Raw genomic sequence first — 21,533 nt, 5'->3', positions numbered from 1 at the left:
GGAGAGGGAAGGGAGGAACGGCCCGGGGTCGGAGGGGGCGTTGGCGAAGGCCCGGGACGGGGCTGCAAGATCCTCCTCTCTCCTAGGGCCTGCCTCCTCCGCCCGCCCAGTCCCCGGGGGCTGGGTTCAGAAAAGCGCCCCTCGTGGGATCCTAGGTGAGGACGTGGAGAGGCGGGTATGGGAGCAGGAAGCAGCTGGGCTGCCGCTTCCCGGGAAAGGTCGCTAGTGCGGCAGAGGCCAGGATGTGAGGGTTACGGGCACCTCTCCTCTTTCCTCTGTCGGTGAGACAGACAGATGGACCCAAAGAGACGCAGAGAGAAGAGATCCCACGATCCACAGTCGCTGCGAGACCCACAGCGAGAGGGAGGAAGCCGCTGAGCGGGGAGGGAGCCGGCCGTGGAGCCCAGGGAAGGCTGACCCTGACCCTGAGCTCGGGGCTGCCTACCCGAACTTCAACGCCTGTCTTCCAATTCTTTGTTTTAAAAAAATTGCCACAACTGGGGAGGCTGGGACTGGGGAAACCAGGCAGAGGAGTGAGGGGTAAGCTGCATTTGTGGTCTTTTGATGACGATTCAGCAACCTCTTTCCTGAGGAAAATCTGCCCACTTGTTTATTATCCCTCAGTCAGTCCAGAAGCTCAGTGGTGTACGATGCTTTGTGATCCCATGGACTGCAGCACACCAGGCCTCCCTGTCCATCACCAACTCCCAAAGTTTTACTCAGACTCATGTCCATCAAGTCAGTGATGCCATCCAACCATCTCATCCTCTGTCGTCCCCTTCTCCTCCAAGGAAGTCCCTCAATTATTATACTTCAACTGCAGTCACCGCAGAGCTGGATAAAGAAGCAGAGGACTGGAGACTGTGAACCCCTTGAAGGCAGATCTCTCTCTCTCCTATTTGAAATCTTTATTGAGATAATTGCAAATTCACACACAAAAAGCTACTAACAATAATACAAAGACATTCCTTGTACACTTTTCCCATTTTTTCCCAAAGGTAACATTTGCAAAGCTATAGTACAGTATCACAACCAGGATATTGACTCTGATACACTCCACAGATCTTATTCAGCTTTTCCATTTTACGTGTGCCTGTGTGAGTGTTTAGTCTTATACAGTTTTATCACCTGTGTATGTTTGAGCCGTCACAATCCAGATTCTTAAGTTACGACAGGGAACAAGGATCCCTGTGTTGCCCTTTTATAACCATCCCTGCCCGCTGTTCCTGGCAGGCACTATTCTGTGAGTCATTTCTAAGGTTTTATTTCAAAAATACTATATAAAAGAAATCACATCACATGTGTCTTTTGGGAATTGGCTTTTCTCTCTGCATAATTCCCTGAAGATCCATCCAAGTTGTTGTGTGCATCAATAATTCATCCCTTTTTTTCGTTTTTATTTATGAGTAGTAATTTGTGGTATGTTGGTACCAGAGTTTATTTAACCATTCACCTTTTGAAGGACATATGGGTTGTTTCCAGTTTGGGGCTATTACAAATAAGGCTGCTATGGATGTTCAGTTTATGTGAATATCAAGTGATTTTCTATCCAATGACCACATTGCATGGGCACACAGTGGGTCCTCAGTCAATACTCCTTGGAGACTGAAGACAACTGACTTTGGCACTTCCATCCAAGAGGGAGGATGGGAGGATCACAGTAATGACAGGAGTTACCCTCAACAAGGAACCAAAAATCAAGGCTCCATCTGAAGAAAGAACTGATCAAAAGACACAGAGTCATCAGCATTAAGCAGTGGGGACAATGAGGGCAAGATGCTATATAGAGACAAAAGGTAAGGTTCAACACACCACCTAGAGTAATGGAAATAAAAGCTAAATTAAACAAGTGGGACCTAGTCAAACTTAAAAGCTTTTGCAGAGCAAAGAAAACTATAAACAAAGTGAAAAGACAACCCTCAGGATAGAAGAAAATAATAGGAAATAAAACAACTGACAAAGGATTAATCTCCAAAATATACGAGCAGCTCGTGCAGCTCAGGACCAGAAAAGCAAACAATGCAATCAAAAAGTGGGCAGACAACCTAAACAGACACTTCTCCAAAGAAAACATACAGATGGCTAATAAGCACATGAAAAGATGCTCAACGTTGCTCACTATTAGAGAAAGGCAAATCAAAACTACAATAAGGTATCACTTCACACTGATCAGGATGGCCATCACCAAAAAATCTACAAACAATAAATGCTGCAGAGGGTATGGAGAAAAGGGAACCCTCTTGCACTGTTGGTGGGAATATAAATTGATACAGCCACTATGGAAGATGGTATGGAGATTCCCTTAAAAACTAGGAATAAAACCACCATATGACCCAGCAATCCCACTACTGGGCATCTACTCTGAGGAAATCATAATTGAAAAAGACACGCATACCCCAGTGTTCATTGCAGCGCTATTTACAACAGCTAGGACATGGAATCAACCTAGATGTCCATCAACAGATGAATGGATAAAGAAGCTATGGTACACGTATGCAATGGACTATTCAGTTCAGTTCAGTTCAGTTCAGTCACTCAGTCGTGTCTGACTCCTTGCAACCCCATGAATCGCAGCACACCAGGCCTCCCTGTCTATCACCAACTCCCGGAGTTCACTCAAACTCATGTCCATCGAGTCGGTGATGCCATCCTGCCATCTCATCCTCTGTTGTCCCCTTCTCCTCCTGCCCCCAATCCCTCCCAGCATCAGAGTCTTTTCCAATGAGTCAACTCTTCGCATGAGGTGGCCAAAGTATTGGAGTTTCAGCTTTAGCATCATTCCTTCCAATGAACACCCAGGGCTGATCTCCTTCAGAATGGACTGGTTGGATCTCCTTGCAGTCCAAGGGACTCTCAAGAGTCTTCTCCAACACCACAATTCAAAAACATCAATTCTTCAGCGCTCAGCTTTCTTCACAGTCCAACTCTCACATCCATACATGACCACTGGAAAAACCATAGCCTTGACTAGACGGACCTTTGTTGGCAAAGTAATGTCTCTGCTTTTGAATATGCTATCTAGGTTGGTCATAACTTTCCTTCCAAGGAGCAAGCTTCTTTTAATTTCATGGCTGCAATCACCATCCGCAGTGATTTTGGAACCCCCAAAAATAAAGTCTGACACTGTTTCCACTGTTTCCCCATCTATTTCCCATGAAGTGATGGGACCAGATGCCATGATCTTCGTTTTCTGAATGTTGAACTTTAAGCCAACTTTTTCACTGTCCTCTTTCATTTTCCTCAGGAGGCTTTTTAGTTCCTCTTCACTTTCTGCCATAAGGGTGGTGTCATCCTTATATGTGAGGTTATTGATATTTCTCCCAGCAATCTTGATTCCAGCTTGTGCTTCTTCCAGCCCAGCATCTCATGATGTACCCTGCATATAAGTTAAATAAGCACGGTGACAATATACAGCCTTGATGTACTCCTTTTCCTATTTGGAACCAGTCTGTTGTACCATGCCCGGTTCTAACTGTTGCTTCCTGACCTGCATATAGGTTTCTCAAGAGGCAGGTCAGGTGGTCTGGTATTTCCATCTCTTTCAGAATTTTCCACAGTTTATTGTGATCCACACAGCCAAAGGCTTTGGCATAGTCAATATTACTCAGCCATAAAAAGGAACGCATATGAGTCAGTTCTTTTTTTTTTTTATTTTATTTTTAAACTTTACAATATTGTATCAGTTTTGCCAAATATCAAAATGAATCTGCCACAGGTATACCCGCGTTCCCCATCCTGAACCCACCTCCCTCCTCCCTCCCCTACCCTCCCTCTGGGTCGTCCCAGTGCACCAGCCCCAAGCATCCAGTACCGTGCATCGAACCTGGACTGGCGACTCGTTTCATACATGATATTATACATGTTTCAATGCTATTCTCCCAAATCTCCCCACCCTCTCCCTCTCCCACAGAGACCATAAGACTGATCTATACATTTGTGTCTCTTTGCTGTCTCGTACACAGGGTTATTGTTACCATCTTTCTAAATTCCATATATACGTGTTAGTATTCTGTATTGGTGTTTTTCTTTCTGGCTTACTTCACTCTGTATAATAGGTTCCAGTTTCATCCATCTCATTAGAACTGATTCAAATGTATTCTTTTTAATGGCTGAGTAATACTCCATTGTGTATATGTACCATAGCTTTCTTATCCATTCATCTGCTGATGGGCATCTAGGTTGCTTCCATGTCCTGGCTATTATAAACAGTGCTGCGATGAACATTGGGGTGCACGTGTCTCTTTCCCTTCTGGTTTCCTCAGTGTGTATGCCCAGCCGTGGGATTGCTGGATCATAAGGCAGTTCTATTTCCAGTTTTTTAAGGAATCTCCACACTGTTCTCCATAGTGGCTGTACTAGTTTGCATTCCCACCAACAGTGTAAGAGAGTTCCCTTTTCTCCACACCCTCTCCAGCATTTATTGCTTGTAGACTTTTGGATTGCAGCCATTCTGACTGGCATGAAATGGTACCTCATAGTGGTTTTGATTTGCATTTCTCTGATAATGAGTAATGTTGAGCATCTTTTCATGTGTTTGTTAGCCATCTGTATGTCTTCTTTGGAGAAATGTCTATTTAGATCTTTGGCCCATTTTTTGATTGGGTCATTTATTTTTCTGGAATTGAGCTGTAGGAGTTGCTTGTATATTTTTGAGATTAGTTGTTTGTCCATTGCTTCATTTGCTATTATTTTCTCCCATTCTGAAGGCTGTCTTTTCACCTTGCTAATAGTTTCCTTTGTTGTGCAGAAGCTTTTAAGTTTAATTAGGTCCCATTTGTTTATTTTTGCTTTTATTTCCAGTATTCTGGGAGGTGGGTCATAGAGGATCCTGCTGTGATGTATGTCGGAGAGTGTTTTGCCTATGTTCTCCTCTAGGAGTTTTATAGTTTCTGGTCTTCCGTTGAGATCTTTAATCCATTTTGAGTTTATTTTTGTGTATGGTGTTAGAAAGTGTTCTAGTTTCATTCTTTGAGTCAGTTCTAATGAGGTGGATGAACCTACAGCATATTATACAGAGTGAAGTAAGTCAGACAGAGAAAGACAAATATCATATATTAACACATAAATCACATAGATATGAAATCTACAAAGATGATGCTGACAAACCCACTTACAGGGAAGCAGTGGAGACAGAAAGGAGCCTGATGGCTTCAGTCCCTGAGGTCGAAGAGTTAGGCACGACTGACTAACACTTTCTTTCTTCAACAGAGACGTAGGACAGACTTGGGGATACAGTGGGGGAAGGAGGGGGTGGTTTGATTTGAGAGAACAGCATTGAAACATACTTTACCGTATGTAAAATAGCTGGTGGGAGTTTGCTGTATGACACAGGGAACCCAAAGCCAGCGCTCTGTGGCGGGAGAGGGGAGACAGAGGCGGAATCCGCCTCGGGTGTGCCCAGTCATGAGGAGCCCTTCCCACCCATTCAGGGACCCCCCCGCCCCCCCGCAGCCACTCCAGCGGTCAGAGCAACTCTCCGGTTCTGGTCCATTTGTCTTTGCACCCATCATCACTTTTTTCACTGAAATTATTGATATGTCTCCCTGCCAAGCTCAGACCGCCCAAAGTGAGCTTGAAAAATATCAAGTAGATCATGTCAGTCCTCTGCTTGCTTCCTTCTGGTGTCCTCCTGCTGCACAAGAGTGAAGTCCACACTCACACTCACTGGTCCAACCCCATCTTCGCCGTCCTCTCTTGCTCTGGCTCTCTTCCCATTCCTGGCACTCACCTGCCTCAGAGGCTGGCCCTGCCTCAGGGTCTTTGCCTTTGCTCTTCCTCTTTCCTCGTCCTTTCCTCCCAGATCTTCCTGGGATGGGCTCCTCTTTAATTTTCCAGATCCAGCTCGGTGTCTCCTCCTCAGAGGGTGCTCTCTTCCTTGACCTCCGCACCATCTCCTCCCTAAAGGCGCCCTAACACATCATCTTCTTTTACCTTCTTCATAGCCATGTGCGGGTTCCTCCGGAATGTACAGCTCCAATGTAGAGACCTAGAGTGTGTCCCCAGCACCGAGAAGGGGCTTAACCAATGTTTTCTTGGATGGACAGATGCACCCCCTGAGGTTGCATTCGGGCAGAGAGAGGCCCACAGTGCTGGCTGCCGAGACTAGAAAACCAAGTGTAAGTGTGCAACTGCACTTGGCCGTGTATTACCTGCGTCGCTCCAGACAAGTTGCTTTACCTCGTAGCATTTAATTTTCCTCATCTGTAACATACAAGTGCTACCACGTGGCTTCATAAGATTGCGGGGAGGATGAGAGAATTATATGAAAGCACGAAATAAGATATGGACTAAGCACTGGTTTAAAAATAAATCCTCATGGTTATCCAAAGACAGTAAAATAGAGCTTAGGTGCTGTTACCTGCTAACTTCTTCACTTCTTTTACTGACTTGGTCGTTTTTATTTAAGGAGGCTGACACACAGCCTCTAATGGAGAGGTAGCTCTAATGGAGAGCTAAGCAGAAAGCTCGTGCCTGCAGGCCGGATCTAGGCACTGCCAGTTTCTGTCTGGACCATGAATGATGAAGGGTTTTTGCATTTTTACATGGTTGGGAAAAAAAAAGAAGAAGAAGAAGACTATTTTCTGACATAAAAATACTGTATGAAAAACTCAAATTTCAGGGTCCATTAATAAAGCTTATCAGAACCCAGCCTCATCCCCTCGTTTACGCACTGCCTGTGACTGCTTTTCATGCCATGAGGGCAAAGTTGACTTGTGACAGAGGCCACCCTAAAATATTCTCTATTTGACCCTTTACAGAAAATGCATGCAGACCCCGAGCTGATTTTCAAAAGTGAAAGGTTGGTGTGAGAGGCCGCCTGGCCACAAGGAGGTCAGCGAGGCCCGGGGACTGCTCTTCGCTCGGGGCGCCCTGCGGCACTCTGCTGACACCAGCTCAGCCCGGTCATGGAGGCAGCGCCAGCCCCCAAGTCCAGAGGGATACCGAGGGGGCTGCACACCTGTGAGCCTTGGGGGAACCGTCCCCAGAACGAAGCCCCGCAGAGTCCCTCGTCCTGCTGCGGCTCCTCCGACCTCCCTTTGCTTTCTTTCTAGAAGGTGGTGGTGGGGGTGTTAAGGGGCTTAACTTCTGGGGTGTCAGCTTTCAAAGACAAAGGCAGTCTTCCCTAGTCACCTTCTCTCCTCCCAGAAGCTCTTCCAGGTCTGGACCGGGGTCCCCAAAGAGCAGCCTGGGAGAGCTCCAATAGAGTCTTAGGAAAACACAGGAGCGCTAGCTGCTTGGAGGATGTGGGAAGTCTGCTCTTAATGACAGGCCTGTCTCTCTGGGGAACTTATAATCACCTCGGGAGGCTCCCCCTTCGTGGCAGGGACTCAGGGCTGACGGAGCCAGGAGATGCCAGAGGCTGCTGTGTGGCCTCGGGGGCGGCGGGTGGTGGAGGGAGCACAGAGCAAACCCAGAGCGAGGCGCGGGGGTGAACAGGAAACCAAGGCGGGGGACACCTCCTAGGGGCAGGGCGGGGGGAGGGGGCCGTGTAGAGGGCGTGGGGGGTCGGGCTGCATCCTTGGGGCAGGGCGGGGTGGGGGGGTTGCCCATGTAGAGGGCGTGGGGGGTCGGGCTGCCTCCTAGGGGCAGGGTTGGGGGGGCATGTAGAAGGCACCACCCCGAAGACCCCTTCCCTCTTCTCATCCCTTCTTCTAGTCTCTGGGGATCAGTAGGGCCAGGCGGAGACCCCAGTATCGCCCTGCTCACCCCGAGAAAGAAGAGGCTTTTCCTGGAAACTAAAGCCGTCCCCAGGGAGCAGAGAGCAGGGCATGGACCTATCTCTGGGCTCCAGTCTCAGCATCCACAGCCTGTCCCCCTGTGGTCACCCCCCTCAGAAGGAGACACCCCCCTAGCACTCACGGCCGTGCGGCCCTGGCAGGTCCCTTTCTACTCCTCCAAGTTGGCATTTCTGTTCTGCGCTTGCCTGCCAAGGTCTTCATGAGAACTGAGCAACACGGCGCGTGTGAACCGGCTTAGGAAACTGTGGAGCCCAGGAGGAGCGTTCTCAGGAGCGAGCTGTGGTCTTGGCGCCCACACCGTCTACCAGACGGCGGGAGGCTGCCGTTACAGCAGTGGCGAGACGGGCCCCACGTGGCTGACCGCCTCTGAAAGCCTAACCATCACCCACCCTGAGCAGTTGGAGGGGGCTGGAGGCCTTGAGAGGAGGGTTTGCTCCCCGGCTGGCAGGCTCCGGAGGCGCTATCACAGGCCCACATCACATCGGGCCTCCGCCTGTGGTCTGATCTGGGCATCGCCCCGTCGGCCCGGCCTTCCGGTGGTGCCCGGCAGTTAGATGGAGATTGTGGTCTGCTTCCCGCCAGGGCTGGTGCAACAGCTTCTCCTGGTCCTCTGCTCTCTTGGGCTGCTCACCCACTCAGGGCTGGCAGGGTGGAGGAGGACAGGTTGAAAATGTGTGGATTGCAGGAGACGCCTGCCTCTCTCCCCCTTTATTCTGAAAAGGTGTTGGTAAAATTCTAGAACCTTCACTGCCCCCCACCCCCGCCCCATGTGATCGCTGGGAGCTCAGCACCAAGGCTGTGAGCCTTGGGTTCAAGGCCAGTTCTACCCCTCTGCGGGCACATCACCCCCAGTGAACCACCTCTCAGGGCTGGGTCCCCGGTCCCCCATAAACCGCAGACACCTTCCTGTCCACTGCTCCGAGAGTGAGACGCACAGGGGAGATGTCAGTGTGAGTGCTTTGAAAACTGTGCCATTTACCTGCAAGGACCCCGACTGTCATAGACTGAGGAGGACTGGCCGCAGCCCTGAGTCTGGGCAGGAGGCAGGGAAGACGGGAACAGGGCAGGGACTATGCACAGCTCTGTGTCAAGCACAGAACGAAGCCCTCTCTGGCTCTCACACAACCCTGGGGATTGGTACGATCCTCCGCGTTTGCAGGGGACCACCTAGCCTCAGCAGAGTTAAGTCATTTGCCCCAAGTTCACCTCTAGGGAGGCCAGCAAGCCCATGTTAGTCTAACTCCAGCGTCTGTGATCTGTGGACCCCTCCAAGGCTCTAGACAGTCTATTCTGGATGTGGGCGTAAGATTAGATAAAATGGGTTAGGAGGAGAAGAGGGCACTGGAGAGGGGCGGGGAGAGGCCCGAAGGCGTCCCAGCGCTGCAAGTGCCTGGCCTGCCGTGGGTGCAGGGGCTGCAGCCAGCCCACGAGGGGCCTTCGTGCAAATTCGGCAAAGGTAGGTGTGACCACCAGCCTTGCCTAGTTGCGCTTGTGAAGTGAAAAACAGCTTCAACTGCACATGGCAGCCCTGGGAGGCACTCTGCAATCAATTAAAGAGAAGAAAAACCAAACAAATTCCAGGATAGAGATTTTGTGGCTTGTTCCCTGCTCCATTTCCTGGCCTGGGAGCCCAACCAAGGGGCCCCTCCCATGACTTCCTCCTGGCCCCCAGGAGCTGCAGAGTCTGGGGGCTGGCGACCCCGCCCACACCCCTGAACCAGGTGTATCTGTGCCTCTCTTCCCTGCAGGCCTGGGGACGGATTGTGCAAAAGCAGTACCACAACCTGAGGCAAGAGGCTCGTTCACAATCTAGTTATTCATTACTCTCTTGCTTATTACCTTGAGCATTGCATCAGGAGCAGGACCGTGAGAATGGCTTTATAGGCATTTACATTAGTATCAGTTTCCTCTTCCCTGCAGACACACACACACATCTGGGTACAGCAGTAAGTCCTGCCAAAAGTCAGTCCAACTCCATCCTGTCTCTCACCACTCCTGGCACATTCAGGTCAGCCCTTCCAGAATGGCCAAAGCTGCCCACTCAGGTGGGGCCTGTTGCAGGGAAGCTCCCCTCAATCCTTGGGCTGCTGCACTGCCCTGACCTCCGGAATGCTTAGAGAAAGCAGTTTCGAGATTCCACATCTTACCTCACGTGCCGAGGGCAGTCCCTCCTCCAATCAGACTCCCGTCCTTCTTGCTGCACTTCTACTGTTCTTTCTCTTGTTTGGCCCTCCTCGTCTCTGGTTGAGTAAAGAGTGTGAGAGAATCTCCTGGTGGGGATAGCGGCCTCCTCTTTTATCCCAGCTTGCAGTGGAAAAGTCAGCCCACGGGGATAATGGGAATGAGACCCCGAGGCCTCTTCCCTAGGTCTCTTCCCTCATGACCTCCTGGCCCTCGCTTGACCCCTCTTCCCCCATCTCTGTAGAGTGTAGAGGCACAGCTGGCAACTAAACCCCTCTGAGCGTCTCGGCTTCCTGATCCGGGCTCCGTCCACCTGCTGCTGCTGCTGCTCCAGGAACAAGATGAGTGAGCGAGCTCTGAGCGCTGCCTTCTGCTGCAAGACAGGGGACCAGGGCAACCAGGGCCTGAGTGACCCAGATGAGGGGCCTCGGGCCCCCTGACTTCAGCTCCACCTCCCCGGGCAGGTGCTTGACCTCAGTTTTCCCATCCGTAAAAGGAGGTGGAACCTGCCTACCTTAAAGGTATTTGTGAGAATCAAACCTGCTGATCTTGGTGAAAATGTTTGTAAGTCTTTAAGTATAGCACAGAAACAAGTAATTATCTCTCACCATCACCAGCACGCTGGCCTCAAAACCCCGCTCAGAACTTCTCCGCTTCCCTGGGGTTATACCACTAAACTTGGATCATGTTTGACCTCTGGAATGCGGTTCTAGCCTCGACACTTTTGCACTTGCTGATGTGTTGCTGAATCATGTTTTCTCACCACTTTCTAGTTCCCAGAGTAGACTGTAACCTCCACGAGGGCAGACACACACCTCGTATGTCCTTCCTCATCTCCTAAATCACATTGAGAAACCGGTACATAAGGCAGAGTGAACAAACATGCATTGAGATTCTCCTCTAAATGCATTATTTATGCTGTAGCCTTGCATTCTTCCCAATAAGCTTTCTGCATAAAAATAAAGACTCTGGGATTAAATGACTTGCTTGCAGGCACAAAGTGACTATGTCCTAGCACTGAGCCTGATTGGTAATTGTTATTTAATAAATGTTTGCTGAAGAAGTGAATGCCTGGATGCACAGTAGACGGTGCTGGGTCTGCCTGATTCCAGGGCCCACACATTTTCCACCAGAGCAGCTTCTCACTGATGCTGGTAAAAGGTCTCCGGGGGGCGTGGAGCAGGCAGAGATCTGTAGCCTCTGGCTGGCACTCCCCATTCTCAGCCCGCTTCCCTGCAGTTAGCCCCTTAGGCAGTCTGAAATCCTGAGAGTTTTTCACTGTGACAGAATCACCTCCTTGCTCCAGGCATTTTAGAACCCAGCCCAGTTAACTAAGTGTCTTCCCCACTAAGGACTTCTAGGGAAGTGGTTGGGTTCACTCCTGGAACCCTTAGGGGGAAGGAGACAGCATCACCTTTTCTGCCTCTGCTTCGCTGCCCTGAACGAGTCCCATCAAGCATTCCACCCCCAGCTCCAACCCTTCCCGTTACTTAGGTTTCTACAACTAAGCCATCACGGCTCCAATTCTAGGCTCCTTGACTGGGAGAATTCTGCTGATGCCCTGAAAATCTAAGAAGCTACAGGACTCAGTTCTGGCCTTTGAGAGCAATGTCGGATGGGTTTCACTAGCTCTCAGAGCTGGAAAAGACTATGGTGTTCATCCAGGCTCACCCTTACCTGGTACCTCTGAAGTGAAGTTGCTCAGTCGTGTCCAACTCTTTGTGAGTAGGCCATGGACTATAGCCTACAAGTCTCCTCCATCCATGGGATTCTCCAGGCAAGAATACTGGAGTGGGTTACCATTTCCTACTCCAGGGGATCCTCCCAACCCAGGGATTGAACCTGGGTCTCCCGCATTGCAGGCAGATGCTTTACCATCTGAGCCACCAAGGTAAGTTCAGTTGAGTTCAGTCGCTCAGTCGCGTCCAGCTCTTTGCAACCGCATGAACTGTAGCACGTCAGGCCTCCCTGTCTATCACCAACTCCCAGAGTCCACCCAAACCCATATCCATTGAGTCAGTGATGCCATCCAACCATCTCTGTCGTCCCCTTCTGCCCTCAATCTTTCCCAGCATCAGGGTCTTTTCCAATGAGTCCACTCTTTGCATCAGGTGGCCAAAGTATTGGAGTTTCAATTTCAATATCAGTCCTTCCAATGAACACCCAGAACTGGTCTTCTTTAGGATGGACTGATTGGATCTCCTTGCAGTCCAAGGGACTCTCAAGAGTCTTTTCCAACACTACAGTTCAAAAGCATCATTTCTTCGGTGCTCAGCTTTCTTTATAGTCCAACTCTCACATCCATCCGTAACCACTGGAAAAACCATAGCCTTGAATAGATGGAACTTTGTTGACAAAGTAATGTCTCTGCTTTTTAATATGCTGTCTAGGTTGTTCATAACTTTCCTTCCAAGGAGTAAGCATCTTTTAATTTCATGGCTGCAATCACCATCTGCAGTGATTTTGGAGCCCAAAAAAATAAAGTCAGTCACTGTTTCCACTGTTTCCCCATCTATCTGCCATGAAGTGATAGGACCAGATGCCATGATCTTAGTTTTCTGAATGTTGAGCTTCAAGCCAATTTTTTAACTCTCTTCTTTCACTTTCATCAAGAGTTTCTTTAGTTCTTTTTCACTTTCTGCCATAAGGGTGGTGTCATCTGCATATCTGAGGTTATTGATATTTCTCCTGGCAATCTTGATTCCAGCTTGTTCTTCATCCAGCCCAGCATTTCTCATGATGTACTCTGCATAGAAGCTAAATAAGCAGGGTGACAATATACAGCCTTGACGTACTCCTTTTCCTATTTGGAACCAGTCTGTTGTTCCATGTCCAGTTCTAACTGCTGCTTCTGGACCTGTATACAGGTTTCTCAAGAGGCAGGTCAGATGGTCTGGTATTCCCATCTCTTTCAGAATTTTCCACAGTTTGTGCTGATCCACACAGTCAAAGGCTTTGACATAGTCAATAAAGCAGAAATAGATGTTTTTCTGGAACTCTCTTGCTTTTTCGATGATCCAGCGGATGTGGGCAATTTGATCTCTGATTCCTCTGCCTTTTCTAAAACCAACTTGAACATCTGGAAGTTCACGGTTCACGTATTGCTGAAGCCTGGCTTGGAGAATTTTGAGCATTACTTTACTAGTGTGTGAGATGAGTGCAATTGTGCGGTAGTTTGAGCATTCTTTGGCATTGCCTTTCTTTGGGATTGGAATGAAAACTGACCTTTCCCAGTCCTGTGGCCACTGCTGAGTTTTCCATTTGCTGACATACTGAGTGCAGCACTTTCACAGCATCATCTTTCAGGAACTGAAATAGCTCAACTGGAATTCCATCACCTCCACTAGCTTTGTTCGTAGTGATGCTTTCTAAGGCCCACTTGACTTCACATTCCAGAATGTCTGGCTCTAGGTGAGTGATCACACCATTGTGATTATCTGGGTCGCGAAGCTCTTTTTTGTACAGTTCTTCTGTGTATTCTTGCCACCTCTTCTTAATATCTTCTGCTTCTGTTAGGTCCATACCATTTCTGTCCTTTATCGAGCCCATCTTTGCATGAAATGTTCCCTTGGTATCTCTAATTTTCTTGAAGAGATCTCTAGTCTTTCCCATTCTATTGTTTTCCTCTCTTTGCATTGATTGCTGAGGAAGGCTTTCTTATTTCTCCTTGCTATTCTTTGGAAATCTGCATTCAAATTGGTATATCTTTCCTTTTCTCCTTTGCTTTTGGCTTCTCTTCTTTTCACAGCTATTTGTAAGGCCTCCTGACACAGACAATTTGCTTTTTTGCATTTCTTTTTCTTGGGGACGGTCTTGATTCCTGTCTCCTGTACAATGTCACGAACCTCCGTCCATAGTTCATCAGGCACTCTGTCTATCAGATCTAGTCCCTTAAATCTATTTCTCACTTCCACTGTATAGTCACAAGGGATTTGATTTAGGTCATACCTGAATGGTCTAGTGGTTTTCCCTACTTTCTTCAATTTAAGTCTGAATTTGGCAATAAGGAGTTCATGGTCTGAGCCACAGTCAGCTCCTGGTCTTGTTTTTGTGGACTGTATAGAGCTTCTCCATCTTTTGCTGAAAAGAATATAATCAATCTGATTTCGGTGTTGACCATCTGGTGATGTCCATGTGTAGAGTCTTCTCTTGTGTTGTTGGAAGAGGGTGTTTGCTATGACCAGTGCATTCTCTTGGCAGAACTCTATTAGCCTTTGCCCTGCTTCATTCTGTACTCCAAGGCCAAATCTGCCTGTTACTCCAGGTGTTTCTTGACTTCCTACTTTTGCATTCCAGTCCCCTATAATGAAAAGGACATCTTTTTTGGGTCTTAGTTCTAGAAGGTCTTGTAGGTCTTTATAGAACCGTTCAACTTCAGCTTCTTCAGTGTCACTGGTCAGGGCATAGACTTGGATTACTGTGATATTGAATGGTTTGCCTTGGAAACAAACAGAGATCATTCTGTCATTTTTGAGATTGCATCCAAGTACTGCATTTTGGACTCTTTTGTTGACCATGATGGCTACTCCATTTCTTCTAAGGGATTCCTGCCCACAGTAGTAGATATAATGGTCATCTGAGTTAAATTCACCCATTCCAGTCCATCTTAGTTTGCTGATTCCTAAAATGTTGATGTTCACTCTTGCCATCTCCTATTTGACCAGTTCCAATTTGCCTTGATTCATGGACCTAACATTCCAGGTTCCTATCAATATTGCTCTTTACAGCATCAGACCTTGCTTCTATCACCAGTCCCATCCAACTGGGTGTTGTTTTTGTTTTGGTTCCATCCCTTCATTTTTTTCTGGAGTTATTTCTCCACTGATCTCCAGTAGTATATTGGGCACCTACTGACCTGGGGAGTTCCTCTTTCAGTATCCTATCATTTTTTTTTTTTTTTTAGTATTCTATCATTTTGCCTTTTCATACTGTTCATGGGGTTCTCAAGGCAAGAATACTGAAGTGGTTTGCCATTCCCTTCTCCAGAGGACCACATTCTGTCAGAACTCTCCACCATGACCCGTCCGTCTTGGGTGGCCCCACACAGCATGGCTTAGTTTCATTGAGTTAAACAAGGCTGTGGTCCATGTGATCAGATTGGCTAGTTGTCTGTGATTGTGGTTTCAGTCTGTCTGCCCTCTGATGCCCACTCTCAGCGCCTACCGTCTTACCTCGGTTTCTCTTACCTTGGACATGGGTATCTCTTCAGGGCTGCTCCAGCAAAGTGCAGCCGCTGCACCTTACCAAGGTAAAGAGCCCTGCAAATGTCCCTGCCATGCTGAATCTGCTCAAAGCTGCTTGGGTCCTGCCCCTTGGTGAACTTACCTGTGTTCTGTCCCTGAGACTGTCCTCTGGTCTAGGCTGGCCCTCTGAAGCCATTCCCATCTGACACTGACCTTGCCTGCAGAAAAGCCGACATGTTTTCATGGAAGAACGGACTCAGCATTTGTCTACCTCTGATCCCTATTCAGCTGGATCTCTCTGCTTTGAAGGCAATTTTGGTGTCTCCCCTGATTCCCTGGGCGCCTGGTGCGGCTGGGAGGAGGACTCAGAAGGAAGTTTAACTCCAGAGGAAAGTTCTCTTTGTAGAAGAGTTTCTGTTTCTTCACGGTCAGAGGGAAGTGTCCTGAAGAAAGTACCCTTAAAAGTGTTGGTGTTGTTTCAGACATTTCCCTGTATGTGTTACCACTCAGATTGGACTGTCCCCAGCTGCATAGCAGGGACTGCATTTGCCAGCGATTTTAAAGCTCTACCTTCTAGCAGTGACCCTCAGGGGCCACATGAGGACCTAGAGGCCACTGTCACTGCCAAGCTTGAGATTTAAGGGGGAAGAGGCAGCTGTCCAGCTCTTCTCTCAGCACGTTCTGTTTCCTCCCCTCTGTGCTTGCGGAGTGTTTGTGATGGTGGAAATATGGCCCAAGTGTGGGGTTAGACCCCCCTTTCAAACTGCTCCATCCTATTTCTTCACCCAAAGCACTCTAAACCTCTCAGTTAAGGAGGCCCTGGGGGTGGTTTTCCTGCTCCGGCCCCCGATCTCCCAGTCCCTAACCTCTGAGCAGAAATGGGGTGCAAGAGTCCCCACTGGGGAGCAGCCCATGGGTGACGGCTCCTTCCTCTTTCTTTATTTTATTCTTTTCCTTTAAAAAAATAATATTTATTGATTCTTTTCTTTCCATTTACAAAAGCAATTTATGATCCACTACAGAAAGATTTTCCTAACCTCCTGCTGCCCTATCAAAATCATCCATCCCATTCATTGAAACCCAGAGTTCACATTTTGGCTATGTCCTCTTAAAGCTTTTCTGTGGATATTCACCTAGTTTTTAAAACTTTTTATTTTGTAATACTTTTAGATTTACAGAAAAGTTGCAAAAGTCATACAGATTTCCCATATACCCTTCAACAAGTTTTCCCTGATGTTTTTGTTGTTTAGTTGCTAAGTTGTGTCTGATTCTTTGTGACCCAGTGGACTATAGCTCGCCAGTCTTCTCTGTCTATGGGATTTCCCATAGGCAAGAATACTGGAGTGGGTTGCCATTTCCTTCCCCAGGCTATCTTCCTGATTCAGGGATCCAACCCGTGTCTTCTGCATTGGCAGGTGGGTTCTTTACTGTTGAGCCACCAAGGAAGCTCTGATGTTAACATCAGAGTATAATAATCCAAACTGAGAAATTAGCCATCTGTATGTCTTCTTTGGAGAAATGTCTATTTAGTTCTTTGGCCCATTTTTTTGATTGGGTCATTTATTTTTCTGGAGTTGAGCTGTAGGAGTTGCTTGTATATTTTTGAGATTAGTTGTTTGTCATTTGCTTCATTTGCTATTATTTTCTCCCATTCCGAAGGCTGTCTTTTCACCTTGCTAATAGTTTCCTTTGATGTGCAGAAGCTTTTAAGGTTAATTAGGTCCCATTTGTTTATTTTTGCTTTTATTTCCAATATTCTGGGAAGTGGTTCATAGAGGATCCTGCTGTGATGTATGTTAGAGAGTGTTTTGCCTATGTTCTCCTCTAGGAGTTTTATAGTTTCTGGTCTTACGTTTAGATCTTTAATCCATTTTGAGTTTATTTTTGTGTATGGTGTTAGAAAGTGTTCTAGTTTCATTCTTTTACAAGTGGTTGACCAGATTTCCCAGCACCACTTGTTAAAGAGATTGTCTTTAATCCATTGTATATTCTTGCCTCCTTTGTCAAAGATAAGGTGTCCATATGTGCATGGATTTATTGCTGGGCTTTCTATTTTGTTCCATTGATCTATATTTCTGTCTTTGTGCCAGTACCATACTGTCTTGATAAGTGTGGCTTTGTAGTAGAGCCTGAAGTCAGGTAGGTTGATTCCTCCAGTTCCATTCTTCTTTCTCAAGATCGCTTTGGCTATTCAAGGCTTTTTGTATTTCCATACAAATTGTGAAATTATTTGTTCTAGCTCTGTGAAGAATACCGTTGGTAGCTTGATAGGGATTGCATTGAATCTATAAATTGCTTTGGGTAGTATACTCATTTTCACTATATTGATTCTTCCAGTCCATGAACATGGTATATTTCTCCATCTATTAGCGTCCTCTTTGATTTCTTTCACTAGTGTTTTATAGTTTTCTATGTATAGGTCTTTAGTTTCTTTAGGTAGATATATTCCTAAGTATTTTATTCTTTCCATTGCAATGGTGAATGGAATTGTTTCCTTAATTTCTCTTTCTGTTTTCTCATTATTAGTGTATAGGAATGCAAGGGATTTCTGTGTGTTGATTTTATATCCTGCAACTTTGCTATAGTCATTGATTAGTTCTAGTAATTTTCTGGTGGAGTCTTTAGGGTTTTCTATGTAGAGGATCATGTCATCTGCAAACAGTGAGAGTTTTACTTCTTCTTTTCCAATTTGGATTCCTTTTATTTCTTTTTTTTTTTTTTTTTTGGCCCCCAAAATGGGCCAAAGAACTAAATAGACATTTCTCCAAAGAAGACATACAGATGGCTAACAAACACATGAAAAGATGCTCAACATCACTCATTATCAGAGAAATGCAAATCAAAACCACAATGAGGTACCATCTCACACCAGTCAGAATGGCTGCAGTCCAAAAGTCTACAAATAATAAATGCTGGAGAGGGTGTGGAGAAAAGGGAACCCTCTTACACTGTTGGTGGGAATGCAAACTAGTACAGCCACTATGGAGAACAGTGTGGAGATTCCTTAAAAAACTGGAAATAGAACTGCCTTATGATCCAGCAATCCCACGGCTGGGCATACACACTGAGGAAACCAGAAGGGAAAGAAACACGTGTACCCCAGTGTTCATCGCAGCACTGTTTATAATAGCCAGGACATGGAAGCAACCTAGATGTCCATCAGCAGATGAATGGATAAGAAAGCTGTGGTACATATACACAATGGAGTATTACTCAGCCATTAAAAAGAATACATTTGAATCAGTTCTAATGAGGTGGATGAAACTGGAGCCTATTATACAGAGTGAAGTAAGCCAGAAAGAAAAACACCAATACAGTATACTAACGCATATATATGGAATTTAGAAAGATAGTAACAATAACCCTGTGTACGAGACAGCAAAAGAGACACTGATGTATAGAACAGTCTTATGGACTCTGTGGGAGAGGGAGAGGGTGGGGAGATTTGGGAGAATGGCATTGAAACATGTAAAATATCATGTATGAAACGAGTTGCCAGTCCAGGTTCGATGCACAATACTGGATGCTTGGGGCTAGTGCACTGGGATGACCCAGAGGGATGGTATGGGGAGGGAGGAGGGAGGAGGGTTCAGGATGGGGAACACATGTATACCTGTGGCGGATTCATTTTGATATTTGGCAAAACTAATACAATTATGTAAAGTTTAAAAATAAAATAAAAATAAAAAAAAAAACTGAGAAATTAACACTGGTGGAGAACTATTCACTAACCAGTAGACTATTCAGATTCCACCAGTTTTTTTTACTAATGTTCCTTTTCTGTCCCAAATCCAATCCAGGATATCAGATTGCAGTATGTGGGAGCACTGATCTGCATTGTGGGATCCTTAGTTGCAGCTTGCGAACTCTTAATTGTGGCATGTGGGATCCAGTTCCCCAGCCAGGGATTGATCCTGGGCCCCCTGCATTAGGAGCTTGGAGCCACTGGATCACCAGGGAAGTCCCAGTATAAACCTAATTTTTAACAATGTACACCCTACTGTGCATACTATTTTGTACCCAGCTATTTTTATCAGTAATATAGCATAAGCATTTTCCCATTCAATTAAATTATTCTGTTATTATCATTTTTTAATATAAATTTATTTATTTTAATTGGAGGCTAATTACTTTACAATGTTATTATCATTTTTAATGGAAGCATAATGTTCCATTATGTATGGGTGTGAGAGTTGGACCATAAAGAAGGCTGAGTGCTGAAGAATTGATGCTTTTGAATTATGGTGCTGGAGAAGACTCTTGAGAGTCCCTTGGACTGCAAGGAGATCAAACCAGTCAATCCTAAAGGAAATGAACCCTGAATATTCATTGGAGGGACTTATACTGAAGCTGAAGCTCCAACACTTCGGCCACTTGATTCGAAGAGCCGACTCATTGGAAAAGACCCTGATGCTGGGAAAGATTGAAGGCAAAAGGAGAACAGTCTGGCAGAGGATGACATGGTTAAACAGCATCACAAACTCAATGGAGTGAATCTGAGCAAACTCTGGGAGACAGTGAGGGACAGGGAAGTCTGGTGTGCTGCAGTCCTTGCGGTTGCAGAGTTGGACGCAACTGAGCAGCTGAACAACAACAACAATGTCCATTATGTGGATTTGCTGTAATTTACCCAGCCAATGGCTTATTAGTCTACATTTAAATTGTTTCTACTTTTTCACTATCATGAAGGATGATGAGATGAACATCTTGTACATACTTCTGATATACATCAGTTCAGTCGCTCAGTTGTGTCTGACTCTTTGTGACCCCATGGACTGCAGCAGCCCAGGCTTCCCTGTCCATCACCAACTCCTAGAGCGTGCTCAAACTCATGTCCATTGAGTCGGTGATGCCATCCAAGCATCTCATCCTCTGTCGTCCCCTTCTCCTCCCACCTTCAATCTTTCCCAGCATCAGGGTCTTTTCCAGTGAGTCAGTTCTTCGCATCAGGTGGCCAAAGTATTGGAGTTTCAGCTTCAGCATCAGTCCTTCCAATGAATATTCTGGATTGAATTCCTTTAGAATGGACTGGTTGGATCTCCTTGAGATACGTATCTCTAGTTATCCTTCCACAAGAGAAATTCTAGAAATCGAATTCTTATGTTCAGAATTCTTGGGTTCCATCCCTCCCCGTTCAAGGTCCACAGTGAAGATTTGGGCCAGTTTGGTGGCCTTTATGCTTAAAGAGACTGCTGACCCATCATCCCAAGGCAAACAGAGGAAGAAGCAACGAGCCCTCTCCACCAGGACCACAGCCTTTGGGTGGTGGAGATGGGAGGGCAGGTGGAAACATTAAGGGAACTCTAGGTTCTTCATGGCTTCTCAGCCTTCGTTTTTCAGGCTAACCAGCCCCAGCTGGGTATCTTATCTCTGTAGAAAGAGGAAGACACTTCCTCTGAGCCCAAGGATAATGGGAAGGGGTTGTGGGTGGGGGATGGAGCAGAAGTTGCTAATGCATTTTTGCCAGCATCTTTGGTTTCTCCAATATCCAGCCAGACTATTAGCAGTTCCCCAAGGAATGCCTTGCTCCTCACGTCATCCCCCATTTCCTATAAATGGGAAGTGGCTAGGGAGTAGGGTGTGTGTATGTGTGTGTGTGTGTGTGTGTGTGTGTGTGTGTGTGTGTGTGGTGGGGGAGGGGGAGCAGAAGAAGGGGAAGGGACACGGTGGTTTTTCCACAGCTGACTTAGTGAGGCTCTGAAACCCAGAGAAACTGGTGTGGATGTTAGAACTTTCGTTTAGGCTTGGAAGTCACTGGCCAGGACTGCCTCTGCCTCGTTTCTGGGGCTCAGAGACTGTATGTGAGTGTGGGTGTGTAGTGTTAGCAGTAGTAATTGGACTGAGTGACTGCCTCAGTTCATCTGAAAATGGTACCCATGTCTTGCATCATTATGAGGAATGGATGAGTTTATGCATGAAATGCATTTAGAAGGGCGACTGGCACAGTCAGTAAAAGTTAACTATTATTATATGAGGCTACAGCAGCAGAAAAAGGGGAGGGAGCATCTTGCCAGCGGAGGGTCCTCCAGTCCCCTGTGCTGGGTGGGGCCTAGACAGTCTGCCCACCTGGTTTGGTAAAGAAGGGTCACCGGCAGTGCAGAGGGGTGAGCCAGCACTCATCCAGGTGGCCAGACCCCTGGTGGGGGCCAGGATCTCACAGGACACTGTCAGCTCACTCTCTGAGCCCTCCTCCCCCTTCCTCCTCTCAGGACACAAGGCATGCAGGCTCCCCTAGTCAGGGGAGGGTGGGCTCCTGCTCCCTCTTGCACCCCCAGTGCTCCTCCCCCAAGCCTGGAAAAAACCACCATCCACGCTCTCCTGGCTCAGTAATTTTCCAACTGACCTGGAATTCCTCCTGACTGCTGCCCTCTTTTCTGGGGCAAGAGGGACACCAGCTAAGGGACCCAGGACTCCACCCAATCCTCTCTGC

This window comes from Bos indicus x Bos taurus, chromosome 16 (assembly GCF_003369695.1).
Source record: "Bos indicus x Bos taurus breed Angus x Brahman F1 hybrid chromosome 16, Bos_hybrid_MaternalHap_v2.0, whole genome shotgun sequence".
NCBI classification, from domain to species: Eukaryota; Metazoa; Chordata; class Mammalia; order Artiodactyla; family Bovidae; genus Bos; species Bos indicus x Bos taurus.
The sequence above is the reverse complement of the archived record's forward strand: the minus strand, read 5'-3'. Positions refer to the sequence as shown.